Source organism: Camelus bactrianus, chromosome 1 (genome assembly GCF_048773025.1).
Source record: "Camelus bactrianus isolate YW-2024 breed Bactrian camel chromosome 1, ASM4877302v1, whole genome shotgun sequence".
NCBI classification, from domain to species: Eukaryota; Metazoa; Chordata; class Mammalia; order Artiodactyla; family Camelidae; genus Camelus; species Camelus bactrianus.
Window position 1 is genome coordinate 543,783 of NC_133539.1, and position 13,090 is coordinate 556,872.

General features: G+C 44.2%; 1 long non-coding RNA gene across 1 annotated transcript; it reads left to right on the top strand.

Annotated features, from left to right (window-relative positions):
* The first annotated feature begins 4,534 nt into the window (after nucleotides 1-4,534).
* On the top strand, nucleotides 4,535-12,538 carry LOC123611734 (uncharacterized). The gene is made up of 3 exons (XR_006718814.2): nucleotides 4,535-5,255; nucleotides 6,304-6,439; nucleotides 11,454-12,538. It is a non-coding gene; the product is annotated as an uncharacterized LOC123611734 (long non-coding RNA).
* The last annotated feature ends 552 nt before the right edge of the window (nucleotides 12,539-13,090 follow it).

Genomic DNA, 13,090 nt, shown 5'->3' on the forward strand with positions numbered 1-13,090 from the left:
CAAAGCAAGTGGCACACGGACGCCGTGAACTCCGACGTGGAAGGCAAGAAACGTAGTGTGCTTTGCACCCCGTACCTCCCAGTTCATGTTGAAATGATCTGAGATTTTATACGTAAATTATTTTCACTAGTGTTTATAATAAATTTAAAGTCTAAATGTACAATTTCTTTAAAAATTTACTTGAATTAAATTTTATAACCGGGTAAACAGCAATTAATTAAACCCGACTCATCACTTCTCACCTGTTTCTTTATGTTGTGTCTTCCAGGTTCCCGAGTTTCTACTTTGTACTCACTCTCTGTCAGTTACAGCCAGCGTCTGTCAGTGTGTGCCTTCACGTCTGCTGTGAGGTGAGGCTCTTCCGCACGAGCTACTTCAGGTCTGTTCTCCGTACGTCTTACTTTTGCTCTCATGTTTTTCCACTTTAAATTGTCTTCTGTACTTTAGGAAATTTTCTGGAGCTTTTCTTTGAAATGATCTAGTTTTCTGTAAAATCTAAACTGCTATTCAGTCTTTGCATTTTAAAAATGGCAGAATATGTTAAACAAAAAGAATACAGAAATCATGTTATCAATGCCACTTAGATTTGCTGTAAGCTGGCATTTCATCATATTTACTTTAAGAAATAAAACAATGTGACACAATCAAACCTTTGTGTGCTTGTCCCCGGTTCCAAAAGGCACTGGATCTTTAAAGAAGAAATAACGATCCTGCTCAAAGCTAGAGAGCATCCCAACAGCCCAGCGCGCAGGACCCGATGAGAGAGAGCCCACAGGGCCATGACAGCAGTGCAGAAGCAGCAGGACCCGGTTAGGGAGGGCCCACGGGGCTGTGACGGCAGTGCAGAAGCAGCAGGACCCGATGAGGGAGGGTCCACGGCCGTGATGGCTGTGCAAAAGCAGCAGGACCCGATGAGAGAGGGCCCACGGGGCCGTGAGGGCAGTGCAGAAGCAGCAGGACCCGATGAGAGAGGGCCCACGGGGCCGTGACGGCGGTGCAGAAGCAGCAGGACCCGGTTAGGGAGGGCCCACGGGGCCGTGACGGCAGTGCAGAAGCAGCAGGACCCGATGAGAGAGGGCCCACGGGGCCGTGACGGCAGTGCAGAAGCAGCAGGACCCGATGAGAGAGGGCCCACGGGGCCGTGACGGCGGTGCAGAAGCAGCACTCGGTAAACCTTAACACTCACTCAGAACATGAGACACCAGCACGGAGAACAGACGCAAGTGTTCCCAGCCCGAGGGAAAATATTTATCAGAAGTTCATAATTAACATCAAACTGAGCAATGAAACTAGAAAACTCCCTCCGCAGGCGGGAGCAAGGTGGGACTGCCTGCCCGGAGGGGGTGCTTCCTGGAGGCCGCAGGAGGCCCCGCCCCCGTTTGCCGTGGCCGCTTCCAGCAGAGGGCCGCGCCGCCCGGGGCCAGAGGAGGTGGCTTTGCTTTGTCCTCCTCCACCCCAGGTAATGTTTTTTAAAATACTGTTTGTCTGAAATCAACGCAGAGCACGCTTGTGTTTAGCGGTGTTCACAGGTCTGTGTGCTCCTGCTCTCCAGTCTCAGCCTGTCAGTGTGGTCTATTTAGCTGTGTCTCGTGTAGGTAGCGTCAGCTGAGTGTTATTTCGCTTTCATGGTCTATTGATCTTTATCCCTTAAAACACGAGTTTAACCCATTCACAGTTATCGTAATTACTGACATATGTAAATTTTTTTCTACCGTCTTATTTTGGGTTTTCTACTTGCTAGGGTTTTTTCCTCTGCTTTCTCCTTCCTTCCTGGCTTCTGATGGATATATATTTCCCTCTCTCTCCACTAGTTTGGAAGATATTTCTGCTCTTACAAACAGGGTGGGGTCCAATTGGACTAACAGATACACATATCTAAATATATAAATTTTCACCTTAAGTTTTTATTGTACATTATACACTGGAAAATTTCTACAAAAGTCTGAAGCCATTGAATGTTTCTGTCCTTCTCCAGAGCATGAGAGCTCCACAGGCTTGACTGTTCATTGAACTCTGCCCTATCTTGCTATTACTGCCTGCTTTAGTCTTATCTTTCTAAAAGACTAAACTTTTCAAACAGTAATTTATTATAGATGCCACAAATTAACCATTTTTCTTATAACCCATGCCATCTCTTCAAATTCATTTTCTTTTTGTTGAAGTATATCCTTTAATCTTTCTTTTAGTGAGGACCTTTATTTTTTTATTAAAGTACAGTCAGTTACAACGTGCCAGTCTCTGGGGTACAGCACAGCGTTCCAGTCATGCACGTACATACATACATTCATTTTCATATTCTTTTTCATTAAAGGTTATTACAAGATATTGAATACACAGAAGAAATTTTTTTTTTAATCTATTTTTATATACAGTGAGGACCTTTTAGATGGAAAGGCTTCTCAAGTTTTGCTCTGGTTTCCTTTTGCTGCTTGACAAATCACGATGAGACGCGCTGGTGTCAGCAACTGCTGTGTTACGCTGCCAGATTCCGCAGGTCAGGAGTTCAGACAGAAGCACGGCAGGAAGGGCTTGTTTCTGCGCCGTGATGCCTGGGGTCTCCACTGAGGGCAGAAATCAACTGAAACCTTCTTCGCTCACGTGCGTGGTGTCTGGGCTGGGGGGGGACTCAAAAGATGGGCCAACTGGAAATGTTGGTTTGGGCTTCCTTACAAGATGGCAGCTTCAAGACAGGACTCTCACGTGGCGGCAGGGAGCTCCCAGAGCAAGCACGCGCTCCAAGGCAGAAGCCGCATCACCTGTTATGGAGGTCCAGCCTTGGAGGTCACTCCCGCTGTGCTCTGTTAGTGGAAGGTGTTACAAGCTCACTCAGATTCAAGAAAGGGCCATGGATGGCCACCTTTGAGGGGAGAAGAGTCAAAGAATTTGCATCCATGTCTCAACACTGCCACAGTCTCTCCCTGGACAAACGTCATTCACGTTCCTCCCCGAGGCAAAACAGACTCATTTCCTCCCCAAACATCCCCAGACAGCCTCGTTCCATCATGGCTTCAGACTCATGCTCACAGTCAAGGGTCTCTTCCCTAATCAAGTCCGGGCGTGGAAAAGGCTGCTCAGGTTGGGTTCCCTGTGAGAGTTCCTCTTGTCTTGAAGACTTACGAAGAGAGACGAGTTGTCCCCATGCCCCGCCACACTCAACATGCCACGGTGGGCAGGGGTCTCCGCGAACACCTCACTCAAACAGGAAGCGCGTGGGAGGCCCACCACAGTCTCAAGGCTGGCGGGGCACCCGCCCCAGCGTGCTGACCCACCCGCGTCTTGTGAGACACTCACACTCTCTCAGCGCTGGTCTCCGGGCACTTGCTGACCCCGCAGGCGTCCTCGTCGTCCACAAGTCGCCACCAGTACCCGCGGCTGAGCGTCCTTGGCTCGCCGCCTTTCTGCGGACGGTCAGGAGCCCTGAGACTTCCTTGCACTTTGCCCCACTCTGTTCCCTTTAGACCAAGCTGGTCCTTAGAGACACGGGGGGGGCTCAGCTGCACTAGCAGACACACACACGTACGTAAGTGCACAAACGCAAAGGGGACCTACTGTGGAGCACAGGGAACTACATTCATATATTGTGATAACGTGGAACGGGAAAGAATCTGAAAAGAAGATACGTGCATGCATACGTATAGCCGAATCGCTGGGCTGTGCACCTGAAACTAACACTGTAAATCAACTACACTTCAATGAAAAATTTAAAAATAAAAAAACACCGTGGGGTTCAATTTGCATAAACTGCACCAGACAAAAGCCGCCCCTAAAGACGGGTCCATCTGTGCCTCTGCAGCGACCCTATCTTCCGGTTTTCCTTGGTGACAAGGCAGCCTCACGGAGCTGGGCGTGCTCGTCTGAAAGAGGACGGAACGTGGAGATGGGCAGAGCTGGGCTGCACCCAAAGCGCCACTGGCAGTCGTGGCCTTCGGCAAACTGGCAACGTCTGAACCTTACTCTTCTCATCTGTAAACTGAAGACATCACAGTCTTCCTTGCAGGGCACCTGGCGCTGTCTGGGGCCCAGGGTAGACGCGTGGCCGGGGCTCTGGACAGGCCTGCCGGACAGGCGACTGAGGCTGGGGCTGTGGGACTGGAAACAACCAGCTCAGGCCCCAGGTGCCACCGTCAGGAGGAGGAGGAGGGGCTGCGATGGGAGGAGGGAGGTTTGCTCTTCCTTTGTCCGCAGGAGGATCTGCAGACCCGAGGGCACCTCTGGCTGGGAGACATGCCCGGCTCCTCTCTGCTCCACCAGGTGGATGGACTTGCTGTTTTTGGCTTCCATCGTCTTTATTTTTCTGAGAGTAGAGGAGATTTATGGAGGAAAGCAAGCCAGCTCCCCAGTTCCTGGCTTACTCTGTGAGTTCGTTCCAGAGTCTCCAAGTCATGTTCCTCAGAAGTCTCCAAGCAAGTGCTGAAGGGGGAGGGGGGTCAGGATGTGGTGAGCTTCTGCTGGAAGCTGGCTAGTCTCTCCAACACTGGAGTGAACGGCAGTCTCCCACGGATTTAGGTCCCTGCATGAGGAACGCTTGTCTGCTTCATAGTTGCTTAAAAGCAGGGTAATACACAAGAGGATTTCAGAAGCATTTTGAATCTATTTCCTTCAGTACAAAGCATGTGCACTGAAGGCCTCTGAAAAGACAGGTTAATTCACCTGAAGTACGATGACTCACCACTTCCGAGGCCTGAGTCTTGGGGGCACCACTTACTGGTCGGTTCCCCGTGACACCGCGCGCTGACCCACCTGAGGTTAACGCCAGCAGAGCAGGAGAGAGCCTGTGGCCCAGAGCAAAGGAAGAGGCCGAATCTCCTCTTATGAAAATCCTGGCGGGCCAGTCCGCCCTCCATCCGGCAGATTCCCCTGAAATGAAGCTGTTTTCAAGAGATGCCAGATCCTGGGTCATGTTTTGAAAATGTTCCCTGGGCTTGGCGATAACCTCGCCGGGGTCACATCTGGCTTGGAGGCCATGTGCCAAGCACTCCACAGTTAGGGCTGAAACTGCAAGCTCACAACAGGAGGGAAAAACACAACAGAGTGTGTGAAGCTGCCTCATCCAGAGGGAACCTAAGGACACAGAATCTGCTGATCGCAGCCCTTGTTTACTGCGCGGTGTCAGGACTGGCCAGCGCCCGGCCAGCTCCTCTCGTCCCCGCTGACGCCGGGCGCCGTCGGCCCTGCAGGCAGCGGGAGGAGGTGTCTGGCCGTGCCTTGACTGGCACACCTCTGACGGCTAATGACGTTGGCCGCCCACTCGTGAGGTATCTTTGTATCCACTTTCTCCGGAAGCGACTCTCCAAGGCTTTGGCCCACCTTCAACTGGGTTGTCTCTTGTTACTGACTGGCAGGGGTTCGGATTTACGTACCGTAAATACTGTACCCCTTTCTATGGCTTGCTGTTGACGTTTGTAATTATCGGTTTTGACAAGCAAAATTTAAAGTCTCGCTAAAGTTAAATTCACCAGTGTTTTTCTTTTGTGGTTGGTGGTCTCTGTGCATCCTGTCAGTCCAAGGATAGTCTACGTATTTTTTTTTAGAGGCTTTACAATTTTGGATTCTATGGTGGAGTTTTCGATGCATCTGGAGTTAATTTTTACGTATGGTACGAGATAAGCAGCGAGAGTCGCGTCAGTTCCTTACGGGTAACTGTTCAGATTCAAGCAGTTTGTGAAAGTCTTCCCTCATCAGGTTGCTCTGACGCTTGGCTGAAAGCAAACTGACCACGTAAGTGCGGTCTGCTTCCGGCGCAGCCGGTGCCGCTGCTCTGCGGCAGCGCCTCACTCTCATGATTGCTGGAGCTTTCCTCAGTCTTCAGGTCGCTAGGCAGCAGAAGCTCTCTGATTTTGTTCTCCTTTCCCAAAAAGTTTTGGCCCTTTGGTATTTTCACGACTTTACTTTCATCACTTTAGAGTCACCTGTCACTTTCTACTTTAAAAAAAGTTTGCTGGCATTTTTGTTGAGATCCACTGAGTCTACATATCAACTTGAGGAAAATTTGCATCTTAACAGTATTGACTTGTCCAATCCTTGAGCATGATGCATTTTTTCGTTTATTTATGTTTTCTTGAATTTTTCTCAGCAATGTTTGTGGTTTTCTGTGAGTAGGTCCTACACACCTTCCATTAAGTGTAACCCGAGTGCTGTTTAGCTCTGACGCTGTTGCAGGCATGTTTTCCAGTAAATGGTTTCACTTTCTGGCTGTTTGCTGCCAGTGTAAAAATTCATTTCGTTATTGTGCATTGACTTTACACCCTGTGGCTTGTTTAATTCACTTACTAATTCTCGTAATTTTTTGTTGTTGGTCCTTAGGCTTTTCTACACACACGATCATACCCTCCACCAACAAGGCAGGGCTACATCTTCCTTCCATGGGTTTATCGGTTTTATTTCTGTTTCTTCTCGGTGCACGCAGCTGAGCACACCAGTTCCATGCGGAACAGAAGCGGTAAGAGCCAACACCCTTGCCTTGCTCTCAAACTCAGGTTGAAAACATTCAGAATTTTACTATAAAATATGATGTTATCCATACGTTTACAACTCGAATAAGTTCTCTTCTAGGCCCCGTGTCCTGACAGTTTTTAAGATGAATGGGTTTCAAATTTTGTCATGTTTTTAATGCATTTATCCGGATGATTTTGTGAATTTTGTCCTTTAACCTGTTGAAGTGGTGAATTACATTTATTGGTTTTTGAATTGTATTCCTGGAGTAAACCTCACTTGGTCATAACGGAATATCATTCTCTGTGTATTGCTGTTCGACTTGCTAACATTGCTTTTCATTTATGCTCACGTAGGATACTGGCCTGTAGTATTTCTTTAGTTTTGTAAGGGTTTGGTATTGGGGTTACTTTGGCTTCATCAAATGATTTGAGAATCATTCCATGCTTTTTTTTTTTTTTTTTTTTCTGAAAGGGTTTGTAGACAGTAAGTATTATTTGTTCCTTAAGTGTTTGATCTGCTCTTCCAGTGGGACCCTCTGGGCTTACACTTTCCTTTGCTGGGATGTTTGACTTCCACTTCTATTTGTTCTTGGGTCAGTTTTGGTGAAGACTGTCTTTCAAGATTTCATCACTGGAATAAGGTTGTTAAAATAGTCCACTATATTTTAGTAACAGCTTTATTAAGATGTAATTCATACATCATAAAATCCACCTTTTAAAAGCATTTCATTCAGTGGGTTTTAGTATATTCACAAAGTTTGCACCACCACCATTATCCAAAATTACAACATTATTACCACCTTGAAAGGAAACCCCATACCTGGAGCAGTCACTCTCTGTCCACAGCCTCCAGGTCCCTGGCAAGCACTAATCTACTCTCCATGCAGATTTCCCCGTTCTGGACATTTCACATATTTGGAATCATACAGTCTTTTGTGACTGGTTTTGTTCACTCTGCACAATGTCTCCATAGCTCATCCATGTTGTAGGGTAAATCAGCATTTCATTCCTTTTTATGGCTGAGTAATATTCCATCTTTTTTTGACTGATGAGCATTTGGACTGTTTCCATATTTTAGCTTTTATGCATCATGCTGTTACAAATATTCATGCACAACTTTTGTGTGGACATATGTTTTCCATTCTCTTGGGTATATGCCTAGGTGTGGAAACACTGGATCACATAATAGCTGTGTGTCTAACATTCTGAAGGGCTGCCAAACTGTTTGCAAAGTGGCTGCATCACTTCACATTCCATCACAGTGCATGAGTGTTCCAATTTCTCTGCATCCTTGTTGACACTTGCTATTGCCTGTCGTTTGAGTGTAGCCATGCTAGTGGGTATGAGAATGGGATCTCATTGTGGTTTTGATGTGATTTCCCTGATGGCTAACGATGTTGAGCAGTATTTTCACGTTGTAAGAGTTCTTCATATATTCTGGATTTTAGTCACTTAGATATATGATTTGCAAATACTTCCTCTCATTTTGTGAGTTGCAATTTAGCTATCCTGACAGTATCTTTTGAAGAAAAGAAGTTTTAAATATTAATGAAGCCCAATTATCTAGTTTTCTTTCATTTCTTGTAGTTTTGGTGGCATAATATGCTGTTTAAAAAAAATTACCTCTGAGGGATGAAATGATAGAGCAGAGAATTTTTAGGGCAGTGAAAATGATACATGAAATGAGTGTTATCACACTCATGACAACAGTATGATGTTATAATGGTGGACATGTGTCTCATGTCTTGGTCCAGACCCACATAACGCACAACACCAATGTGACCCTGACGTAAACTGCAGACTTTGGACGATAATGAGGTGTCACTGCAGGCTCATCAGTGGTGGCAACTGTCCCATCAGGTGGGCATGTTGATTAGAAGGGAGGCTGTGCACGTGTGTGCAAAGGGTATATGGGATTTCTCTGTACCTTCCTCTCAATTTTGCTCTAAAATTGTCTTTAAAAGAAAAATTATTAATCAGGTAAAATATTCTCTAATTTTCCTTGTGGTTTCCTTTTTGATCCATGCGTTAATCAGACGTGTACTGTATGCTAGGGATTTACCGGTATATTAACTTTTTATTTCTTATGCAGAAATGTCGCTCTTTCCCGGTTGCATATTTCCTTCCAAACAGGCCCTGGGAGTCGTGGGGTGGGGAAGGGGCTCAGCTTCCTCAACCAAAGACCCTTCAAGTGATATTCCCAATACAGAGTCATCTCCTCTGCTGTGAACTATGCCTCTAGCGTGTGAAAGCCACTCAGTCACATGGATTTCTGTCACTGATTTCTAACCGATTCCATATTCTGTATTATCTCAATGCTATTATTTTACTGACATTTTATGGCTCAATATGTTGCCTATCTTGGAGCACGTTCAATGAGGTGTATTTTTCAAACATTGGGCTTAGTGTTTTATCATTGTCAATTAGGTTAATTTAATTGATAGTTGTTCAGGCTTTATATATCCTAATATTTTTCTGTCTAAGAGAGTTAAATCTCCAATAACAACAGTGGATTTATCTCTTCTCAGGTGCAAACATATTTAGATTTGTTATGTTTCCTTGATGAAATAATGCTTTTATCATTATGTAATGTTCTTCTTTGCCACCACCACCACTTCCCGTCTTAAGAGCCGTTTTGGGTTTTATGAACATGGCTACTCCAGCTTTCTCATGATGAATGTTTTCATGGTATAGCTTTTTCATTATTTAAATTTGAACCTATTTATATTTCTATGATATCTTGTACAAAACAAGTGTAATTGGCCTTTATTTTAAAAATCTTGGTTTGACCAGCTCTGCCTTCTAGCTGGAGGATGTGGCCGTTTTCATTTGCTTCAATTGTTGACAGGCTTTCCTTGTGACCACCTTGCTGTTTGTTGTTAGTTATTTATTTTTCTTCCTTTTTTACTGCCTTTAAAAAAAACTGTTCTGGTATATTTTTGTGTTCCACTTTTCCTCCTCTATCAGATTCTATGGTTAGATTCTATTCTATAGATAGATTCTATTCTATCTTCAGTGGTTCTTTTCTAAATCTCACATATGCTTATTTCATCTGTCTATCTTGAATCAGTATTTATCATTTTACCACAATCTAAAAACCTTGCAGCTGCAACAGGGTATTTCTATTTATTCTCTTCTGATCCTTGTGCTATTTTTATCTTGTATTCACTTCCAGATGTATTACAAATCTCACTATTGTTACCATTGCTTTTAACTCAATTGAATTTCGAAAACTAAAAACCCAGAAAAACATTATTCTACACTAACCTACATAGTTACTGTCTTAATCAGTTTGGGATTATCAGTAGGTGGCTATAAGGAGCAGAATTTGCTTCTCACATTCTGGAGGCTGGAAGTCCAGGATCAGGGTGCCGGCAGGGTCGTCCTGCGGAGGGCTCTTCTGGGCTGCGGAAGGCTGACTTCTCACTGCGGCTCCCATGGAAGAAGGGACAGGCAGCTCTGCTGGGAGGACACTAAACCCACTTGTGAGGGTGCCACCTGAAGGCCCCACCGCCCAACACCGCCACGCTGGGAATCAGAATTTCACCACATGGATTGGGGAGGGGGAACATGAAGTCCGTTATTACCCTTTGTAACATCTTCCTTTTCTTCTGCAGACTTCATTCCCACAGAGACATTTCCGGTTGTCACAACTGGGGGCGGGGCCTCCTGGCATCTCGTGGGTAGAGGCCTGGGATGACGCACAAGACAGCCCCCACAGCAGAGAACTATTTGGCCCCATATGTCAGCAGTGCCATAGTTGAGTGCTTGCTGTAGGTCCAGTCTATATTCAGTATCTGTCCCTTCAGTCTCCAAATATGGCTTTAGCATTTCTTGTAGTGGAGGCTCAATTGCTATAGAGCTGGTTTTTAGGCTTTTGTTTACCTGAAAATCTCTACTTTGCCTTCCTTTTTGAAGGATAATTTTGCTGGTACAGAATTCTAGGTTGAAGATTTTTTTTTTTCTCTCAGCACTTTAAACATGTTGCCCCATTGCCTCCTGCTTCCAAATGTTTCCAATGAAATCAGCCATTAAAAAAACCAATCATTGTTCTATGTAATGTTCTATGTAATGCATATTCTTTCCCTGATAGCTTTTTAGATTTTCTCTTTGTATTTGTCTTTCAGCAGTTTGTGGCTTTTCATTAGATTGGAATATTTCAGCCAGTGATTCTTCAAACAGTTTTCCCACCATCTCTCTTCTCATTCTTGGACTCCAAAATGCTTGCATCTCAGACTACTTCACATTAGACTACTTGATATGGGTCCCGCATCTCACAGATGTTTTGGTCATGTTTCTAAAATTTTTTTCTCTCTCTTCTCCAGTTTGGATAATTTCCATTGAACTTTTTTCAAGTTCCCTGAACCTTTCTGCAGTATCCAATCTAAGCCCATCCATTGATACTTTTTTGTCTATTTTTCCTCTTTTTTTTTTTCGTGTTTCCATTCATTTCTTGAAATATACCGTCTGTTCACTCATATTTGAAATAATTGCTTTAGTTTATTCTTATGCTAGTAACTGAGCCAATGACGGTCTCTCATAAGGAATGTCTTTTCTCTTAAGTACAGGTCACATTTTCCCCCTTTTTGCAGGTTTTATAATTGTTTTTGTTGTACTCTGCACATTGTGTAGAAGAGACCAGTAAAGAGTGAAATATTTTTGTTCTGCTGTTTGTTCCTTAGAGATTGCCATCTATTTCCTCTGGTGCAGTGAAGGTATAGAGCTAGTCACTCCGCTTTTTCCTAGTGTCTGGTTGAGCCAGAGAAGTTGCACCTTTCCTCAGGTTGAGTTAACCTGTGATTAGCCCAACCTCAAATCCTCAGCTATAGTCTTTTAGATCTTGTTGCCTCTGGGCTGGGAAGAGCTGCTTGTAGTTTCAACTCTAGTGACCAAAAGCAAGCATAGGACTTTGTGATTTCTCTACGCTTAGCAACCCCTCCTCCAATGTCACTTTCATGGCAAAACTTGGAGGCGGGGAGGAGAACTGCTCAGATTGGGTCCTCTATCCTTCACTTCTAGGCTCCAGTTTGTCCCATCAGCCCACACTACCACTCAAACTCCAGATGACAGCCCTCTGTCACCATGAAGGTTCTTCACCCATGGAAGGCCGGCTCTATCCAGACCGCAGTGTGGAAGCGGGGAGCTGTCATGTCTCTGCTCAGTCGTGATTGTCTCCTTCTGGAATCCAGTTCTCAAGGCTTCCTTCTCTCCTCCTCCCTTCTTATTCTTATATAAAAATGCATTGTTGATTTTGTCTTGATTCTTCTTGTTGTTCCCATGGGAATGGAGGTCTTCCTCGTCCTGCTCTGAATCAGGGATCTCCTGTGCTTGGTTTTCCTACCTGCTTTTCCAGGCAACAATATGTCATAGATAAATTACCTTGTGGACACAAACAGGTTTCCTCAAATTTTAGAGTTTTAAACACTTCTACTTTTATTTCAAAAGTAATGACTTTTCATTGTATTTAACTTGGTAAAACAGTAAAAGCACACGCACACACACAATAAAAACAATCTCTTTCTCTTGCCTTCCTTTTTAATGAGGAATAATTTGCACAGAGCAAAGTGCCCAAATCTCAAGTTTACCCCAATGAATTTTACACACATTTACAGTTTGTGACCACCACTCAGATCAAGATATAGGATGATTCCACTGTGACTCTTCCCAGTCAAACCTCCCCCAACAAAGATAATCATTATTTTGATTTCTAGCATGATAGATTGGTTTTGCCTGTTCTTAAGCTTTATATAATTGAAAGCATTTGGTATGTACTGTATTGTGTCTGACCTCTTTTCCTCAAATAATGTCTGTGAGATTCTTCTATATTGTCAAGGTTGTATTTTTTTTAATGGTTGTATTTTTATTGCTATGTAATATTCCATCAGTGAATTATACCATAATTTATGCATTATCCAGTTGATGGACTATTGCTTCCAGTTTTTGTTTTGTTATAAACAAAGCCAATATGAATGTTCTTATATGTGGGGTTTTTTTTGGAGGGGTAGGCATATATCTTATTTTTTTTAACTTTACCTCGGGTAGACTTGTATTGTAGGGAGGTGCATACATAGCTTTGGCAGAAAGTGCCAGTTTTCCCAAATGATGGAACCATTTTACATTACAGCAGTGTATGAAAGTTCCAGTTGTTTTAAATCCTGATCAACATTTGGTATTACAAATATTTTTACATTTCTGCTATTCATTGAATGTTTGGGGAAGCAGAGCCTCGTCAAATTTTAACTTGCACTTCTCTTTTTAATGGCTGCCTGATACTCTCCAGTATGAATTTTCCAGAACATATTTAGCCATTTTTTTTTTGATGGATATTACCTTTCTTTCCAGTTTTAATTTTTGAAAACAGTGTGGCATTGCATACCCTTGACCCACACGTTAGAGCCCACATGCAAGTATTTCTGGTCTCAGGGCACTCAGCACTGTGATAGAAAGCTCAAGGGAGCAATCCTGTCCACAAACCACCTGTCCAGCATTATGCTGCCTTGTCTTATGGGACACCGCCACCCTGAACCAAAACATCATGGAAACATGGAGCCTTTCCCCTGATGAGCCCAGACTTCTCAAGCTGTGTTTTCATCTTTTCTTTCCTGAAACGCTCTTTCCTGGGGTCCCCATTTCCTCTGACATCAGCATGAATGGCA